The sequence below is a fragment of the Drosophila montana genome, unplaced genomic scaffold (assembly GCF_035044405.1).
Source record: "Drosophila montana isolate Dmon_TW-CO22-7 unplaced genomic scaffold, ASM3504440v1 contig_1505_1, whole genome shotgun sequence".
Lineage (NCBI taxonomy): Eukaryota > Metazoa > Arthropoda > Insecta > Diptera > Drosophilidae > Drosophila > Drosophila montana.
This window is the reverse complement of record NW_026996452.1, coordinates 1,229,505-1,237,203: the sequence shown is the minus strand read 5'-3', so window position 1 is coordinate 1,237,203 and position 7,699 is coordinate 1,229,505.

Here is a 7,699-nt window from a genome sequence, read left to right as displayed (position 1 = left end):
TTCAAAGTATATTAACAGTATAATTATATGTACAGTTCACATAGATAAAGAGTATTATTAGCTTCGTAGAGCTGTGGACATTTTTTTTTTCGGGTTCTAGTTGCTTATGTTTTTTTCATCTTCTATGGGCACGTTGAGTTGATGCTGTCGCCCGGCGACATTGCGGAACTGGAACCGGCGATAGTTGATCGTCCGTTGCTTGTGCTGTCGCTGTCGCAGTCGCAGTCGCAGTCGCAGCCGCTGTCTGTTGCTGTGGCTGGATCCTAAGCCGCAGTTTGCCAGCCGCCATTGGCAGCAGTCCAGTTTTGAGCCTCATCTGTGGCAGCCTCGTGTGCGCAGCCTCGCCCCTGCGCCATGGTGATGCCCGGCCAGGCCCTGCTCTCTGACAATCCTTAATTTTTATTATTATTATTTTTATTTATTTTCATTTTTGTTTTTTTTTTTTTTTTTTTGCCGGCTTGGTCGGTGGGTCGCGCAATCTCCCAGACGCTCTGTGGCTCTTTTATGAATATGAATGGCTTAGCACGCGCCTTTTAAGCCACCAGCTGAGATGACTTGTGGCTTTTCAATTTCTTGTCTTGCTGCCCGCTTGCTGTTGTTGCTTGGCCCCGTCGCGTTTTGCTCTTTTACTTGTTGCCCCTTGTCGTTTGTATTGATCATTTGATTTTCAGCGTTTTAGTGTTTTTTTTTTTGTTCATTTTACTTCTTTATTTTTTGTGAATTATTGAGTACTTGACGGGCTCAGTCCGTTCCTCTGTGTGTAATGACTGCGCAATTTCATTTCGCTCAATTGTGGTACTTAGCGTATTACTTGAGATGCCATTGTTTTAGAAAGTATCTAACGGATAGACGCCAAATAGTTAAGTAAAGTGTACAAATTGTTCAGCCATTACAGGATATGATAAAGTCGGCTGGCAAGTGTAGGGTATTCGCCAGTTGAGTTGTTTTTGGCTGCTCTTGTTGCCAGGCAATTGCCTTTGACAATTTGTTGTGAGATGTGCGCCGGAAATGAGTAATCAAGATTATGCGATATTAGCAAAAATAGATTTGATTTTGGGGGCGCTTTGAATGATTGATGAGGTTAGACAGCAGCAGCGGCCATCAGACAAAACAGCATCGTGATCGTCATGTCGTGTGTGTGAATAAAGGCTTACGAAACAGTTAAGAGTTGTCAGACAGAGAAAGAGAGAGAGATACCAGACGGAGTAACAGATAGAGAGAGAAACAGTCTGCGAGATAGTAAGAGTGAGAGATCGCGTTGCTGTGTAAGCCAAGTTTTAACCATGCAAACTCATTGAGCTTCAGTTATTGCTGATCGTGCTGTGTGGGTGGACTGTGAATAGACAAAGCCCCACATGGGCCTGCCTCAGACAGTAGCCAAGAAGAGAGTCAACAAGTTAATACACAGAGAATCTTGCCAAAGCAATGATCTTGCTGGGGGATCAATGAAAGTGAGATCTCACTAAAAGCCAAAAGATCAGCTTATTCGCCAGCTGGAAGCATAGCTACTGACGATATGCGATACCCACTGAAAGAAATCACATTAAATTAAGATTAACTGCGATCACCAGCTCATAAGTCATGATAAACTAGTTAAGTAGCTGCTCGACTGTGGACAGATCAGCAAATCATATAAAACACACAAATCGAAATCGTATCTTCAAAGCTGGATCACTAGCTCGATCTTATGCTTAGCTTCCTCGATTACAAGCCGACGACGACTCGACAAACTCGACTCGATAAATGTCAGTGAAATTTGAAGCCCTGGCCAATAACTCCCGTATAATTTCCACTCACTCACTCACTCAATGTCTGTCACGAATTTTGAGCGCAATTAAAATGTAAGTTATGAACAGTTTCCACAACAGGTGAAATGTAAGCCACGAGCGAGTATAAGCCAGCGATTTATGATCTTTGGTAGCCCAATAACAGCAACTTGGCACACTCAAGGGGAACCATGGACCACGTTCCGCGGACAGCTGCCCGCTGCCCGCTGCCCGGTTCTGGTATTATTTACCCGTACGTATCGTTTTTCCACCAAGTTACGGTGCCGGTGCCCAACTGTCCCAGCTGGGCGACGCAAATGAACTTAATCAAGTAATGACCAGGCTGATGAGGCGCAGCCACATTTCTTTTGGTCCGGAGTGGTAACATGAGTAATACACAGATACAGATCAGTAGCTAGACAATAAAACCAAAGCCCCAGATCCCGATGCTTGGCCCATTGCCATTAAAACGCAACCGCATCTTGGGGGCCCTTCTAATTGGCGCGTCGTCTAAAATGCTGAAAGTTGAAGAACCAAAGAGTGGAAAAAAATGCGATCCACCGACTCAAAGTGGGGCATAAAACTAACATTTTATGTAATGTGTTCATTAGAGTTGCCTAGTCAACTCAAAGCTGGTGTCTCCGGCTAGCTGTGGACTGGTTGATCTCGGCTCTTTGAATAATTGATCCAATAACACAGCGTGCCGTTGATTTTTACAATCTAGCGATAAAATTTACTATCGCTGATCGATATTATCGCAAAATTGTTATTAATTGTTGTCGAGAAACGAGCCGTGGGCCATTGTCTTCAGGAATTTCTAAAGTGTTTTCTTTTGTCTATCATTTGCATATTAAAATCGATTTTATTGATAGCCTGGCATTTTTCTGGTATTTTGTATTTGATATCTTCCATCTTCCAGCTCCATCATCTTCCGTAGCTGCACAGTTTACGATTGCTCGCTGACAAAGGTTTGACAGACCTCGTTAAATTGCGGGCTATCATCGAAATGGTAACTGCTGAACATCGTTCTACAGATAACATATAATTTGTTTTGTGATTGGTTCTGGATATCATAGGAAGTATTTAAGGTATATGACATTCAGAAAGCAGCAACCATTTCTGGAATCTTTTAAATCCTAGATATAGGTATTTTCAGCTTCAATACAACATATCTTAAAATGCCCCTCGCAGCTTTGCACTACAGAGTCCACAATTTTGAATATCAGAGCTTAAGTGTGGAGTCTACGAAATATATGTATACAAATCCTGCATCTATATTAATTGCGATAGATAAATCTTTTTACTCTAATATTTATACGATATTTTCATTTATAGATTTTTACCAAAATATTTAGTGTTAATTATCATTATAAATTGCCTTTTTCATATTTTTAATATAATCAAACTTCTTCAAATTTTTTGAATAGATTTATCTATGGAAGCTAGGGACTACTCTTGAGAGGACTTAAGATATTGCTAACACTTTCTTATAGGGTATATTAGTATTCGAGCGCACTCCACATATAAAAAGTGCTTCTTTGAATGCCCAGGAGTTTTTCTCGCATGCATTTCATTTACAATTAACTCCACGAATACAGGGTATATTTTTAGTCGAGTCCGCTCAATGGATGCGTGCTTAAGGCACACGCACGCTTTGGAATTTGTTTCAATTTGATTGTGGTTTTTAGGTGTAAATGGCAATTAGCATGACGAGCGGACGTGTGAGTGTGTGTGAGTGTGTGTGTGTGAGTGTGTGCTGGTGGAGTTGGAGGGCGTTCGTGGTTGGTTGGTTCTTTGATTGTGAACGATTCGGCGGGGCACAGACTCCGCTGTTGCCGCAACTTTGTCACCAGGCTTAAGGCCGGCCTGTCCATTGACATGACAGGCGACATAAATGCCACACACGGTTCGCCATTGGCGTCTGTTTCTGTCCTGTTTGGCGTTGGCAGTCATAAAATCACAGAGCGATGCGCTTGCAGTTGTTGTTATTGGTTATGCGTTTTTGTTGTTGTATAATAGTTGTGGTTGTTGCTGCTGGCATAAACTAGGCAAGTAAATGGTTGATCATTAGGCAGCTACAAAATGTTTGCAATACGCATTTTCAATTCAATTTGCGGCCATCATCCTGGATCAGAGTACACAAGCCGGGCTTAACATTTTCTTTCCAATAATACGTGTTTTATATGCCACAAATTGGGCGCATAAATCAACGCTAACGAGCGCTCACTGTGCGAGGCGGGACGCACACGTAACGCTACCGTACCCCCAAAAGACGAAACAAAATGGCCGCGATTCTACGTGATTGATAAAATGGCGTGTCCAACATGCGTTGGCATTGCGATTTAAACAATCTCTCAGGCGTGAAGTGTGACGACCTCAATGTACACGATTTCTTAAACATTCCATTTACGAAAAAAGCAGCAACAATATTTCTTATACGCTCGCTTTTATTAACCGAAATAAATATAAGTTAAGAATGCTATCTTAATGATTGTTTACATTTTTAAGATCCATTCTTTGGTTATTTACATTAAATTTTTGTATGAACAAAAATATCTCGGTTACTTTTGGTATTAAACTTAATTGTTACTGGAAGTTTTGAAATTTAATTAGTTTTGATTATTTGCTTTCCAACACTGGCACCAGGGTAGCCAGAATCTGTCAAAATAGTCGAACTAAAGGTATGTAATGTGTAACTGTTATTATAATTGGTAGCTTTTTTTCGGAAACATGTAGAAAATATGAACTAAAAAATATGAGAAATAATTTGAAAAACTATTAATCGGGGTCTAATATGTACGCAGAAATGTAAATCGTAGAACAAAAAAATATAGCTCAAAGCTTGGAAAATGAGCTCGACAATTACTTTATTTTCAGACAAATAATCCTGATTTATATACAGCAGCGGACTTTCAAATACTTATTTGGCTAGAGCTGGACTGGAATATCAGACCTCGCTAGTAACAAAAGAACAAAGTCTTCCATAATTAATTAGATTGTAAAATAAAAAATTTGCAAAAACTTTAAACTAAACATTTCTACGAAAATTAAAGACAACAACTGTGTGGATAAAAAAAACCTGTGCTTACCAACCGGATTTGCATTATATTTGATCAGAATATGAACTACTTACAAACATGTGAGTCGAGGCATTTGAACCCCCTACAATCTCGAAGGCAGTTAAACAAATTTAAATAACTTTGTTTGGTTTCTGAACTGGAACCCGCCCTGCTGGGCAGCTTCTAATGAGTTGCGGCAACGTGTTCATTTTGAACTGTATTGGCGCCTTGGTGATTCGTTTTTTATGCGCCCCCAAGGCAGGAGGCCAGCGTGCCGCCGGCACTTGCCACAAGGGGCTAGAGTCGTGCGTCTAGTGTCGCGCTTCTTTTTGGCTTTCGTCGTGGCGCGTCTGCTAATGAGACGCTCAGTTGATTTTGGGTCTTATTTATGGCACTTGTCTGCTCATATCTTTGCTTTGTTTCCACAACATTTTGCTGTTGCATCAATTAAGAGATGCCCACTCGGACACTCGGACACTCGGACTCGGCGGCTACCGTAGCCAAAAGAAACAAGTTTGGGGCCAACTCAAACTTCAACTCGTTAAATGTCAGCCGGAAAAATGGTTTGCGGTAAAACGAAAAACATGAAAATTGAAATGTTTTATTAATATTTTTCAACAGCTCGGACGCAAGTTAATTAAAGATTTGTCTTCTAATGTTTTTCCTTATTTTTTTTTTTCATCTGTGATTGCCGTTGCAATTGTTTAACTCGTGACAGTTTGGACACATGCAATAGAAAAACGTTGCCTTAAGCCAACAAAAATTAAATTTAAAAATGGTTTTTTTTTTAAGTGACGAAGAAACATCCTTGCAGGACAGTGTGAAGCAATTTGTAATAGTATAAAGAATATTAAATCTTGTAACTGATTAGGTTTTTTTTCAATATATAATATATATAAAATAAAAAGTGCAATTTTTCCCTAGAGCATGATATATAACTTTCGTATATTACCACTATGATGAAATCAAAATATACATATTATTAGTGACTATATAGTTATAGTTTTCCGATTCGAGCTGTGTGCGACACATGTGTGTATGACTTGTGTTGTAATGAGCCACAGATATATTTTCAGTCTCAGAGACTAATTTTCATAGATATTAGATAGTAGGAGACTCGGCTATTGCCGCATACAAGATATATAGCTTATAAGACATTTCCTGCCAAAATTGAATACCCTTTATGTGCCGAAATATGTGCCGGGTTTGCCCTATTTGTGAACTTGTCTTCTCTCGTGCCTTCCATATGCCATGTCTTACAAGTTTTGAGCAAAACGCGTTTTGTCTTCTATTTTTTTTTTGCCAATGCGCTTTACATTTTTGCCCATTCAAACATTTATAGCCTTGTCCGGGTGAGCCAAATAGACAACGGCGGCAGAGACAGCTACAAATACAGCTACAGATACATAGATTTATAGATACATAGATACATATGTACGTACATTTTAGCCAGCCCGCATTTGGGGCGTTTACATTTCAGCCCAAACTAGTTTTGGGAATTTTGTGTGGCAGTTGTATTTGATGTTGGGCTTGCCTCTGCTGGCATTTGTAAATATTTTAATTATTTTCATAACGCGCCATTTGCCAGGTCTTGTGCTCTATAAGGTAGCCAGCCCGAATCGATAGAGCTTTGGTTTGAGCTGGGCTTTTATTTTTTGTTCACCTGTTGCCCAATGTTTGATGACGCGCGCTTTCTTATTAGCGGCTCATTAGCGCAGCCAATTGACGCCTTTGAAATGCCACGCCCATCAAATGGCATGGCTACACGCAATGGCAGCTCGTTAGGAGCCGCTGATTACGCACCCAATCTTTAGCCGACCCGATCTGAGCTGAGCGGCAATTATTTGCACGCAAATAAACAATTCAAAACATCTTTGGGCGTTTATCACTGGCCGCGCAGCCGGGGACAGCCGCTTGGCGTTTAATTTTACGGCTTTATTAGCAACAGGCAGCAGCAGGTAACTGCCAACTGCCAACTGCCAACTTGGCCGCTTGGTAGTTAGTCGAACAGCCCAACCCGTCCAGCCAGCTGGTAATTTGATGGCCCCCAGGGCAAACACCAAGTGCTGGCCATTCAAACTGAGCTACTGTCTTCGATGATTTGATTTAACAGCTACCGCATGGACAGCATCGACTCCAGCTGCAACTGATGATTACGGCATGGTTGGAGCTTCCAGTTGGTCTGAGGTGCCAGCTGAACCTTAGGCCAAGCCATGTGCTGCGCTGAAAATAAAAAAATTTACAAAAAACTGCTTCTGGATTCAAAGGGGGATTGAAGGTAGTAGGGGGGATAAATTGAATCGTGTTCTTTGACCTAAAAATTGAGGGAAAACTGACGTTTAAAGCCGCGCATGGCCATATAATTCCCATTATGTATGTTCTCTAATACCACCCTACTATGTGATTCTCATGAATTCAATTAAAGCTTGGAGTGCCAAATGAATAATTTTGAATACGCAAATGGTATTGAAATTGTTTTGTGTAATTCGCGTTAGCTTTAGATATGTGGAAAAGCTGCGCCAATTTTCCACCAAATATTTTGTCCTTCGACTTTATGTGGGTTCGATCCTCAAAACTTCTCAATGTGGCAACACTGAGGCGCTAAGCAAACGACTTTTCGGGACCTGCCAAAAAAGACAATCAAAATACAAAAAATATTTCAATTATTGTTATTATATATGTGTATATAAATATATATATATATAAATATTTGCATACATGCAACCACAGAAGAATGAAGTTTTTGAAATATTGCCCTTCTATGAGATTCTCATTAAATCAAGTATACAGGTTTGTGTATTTTATGCAGTGATTATAATTGTGTGTTATAGGAAGCAGTTGTGTTTCCAATCTAAAATTACAAAAAAATGTAAA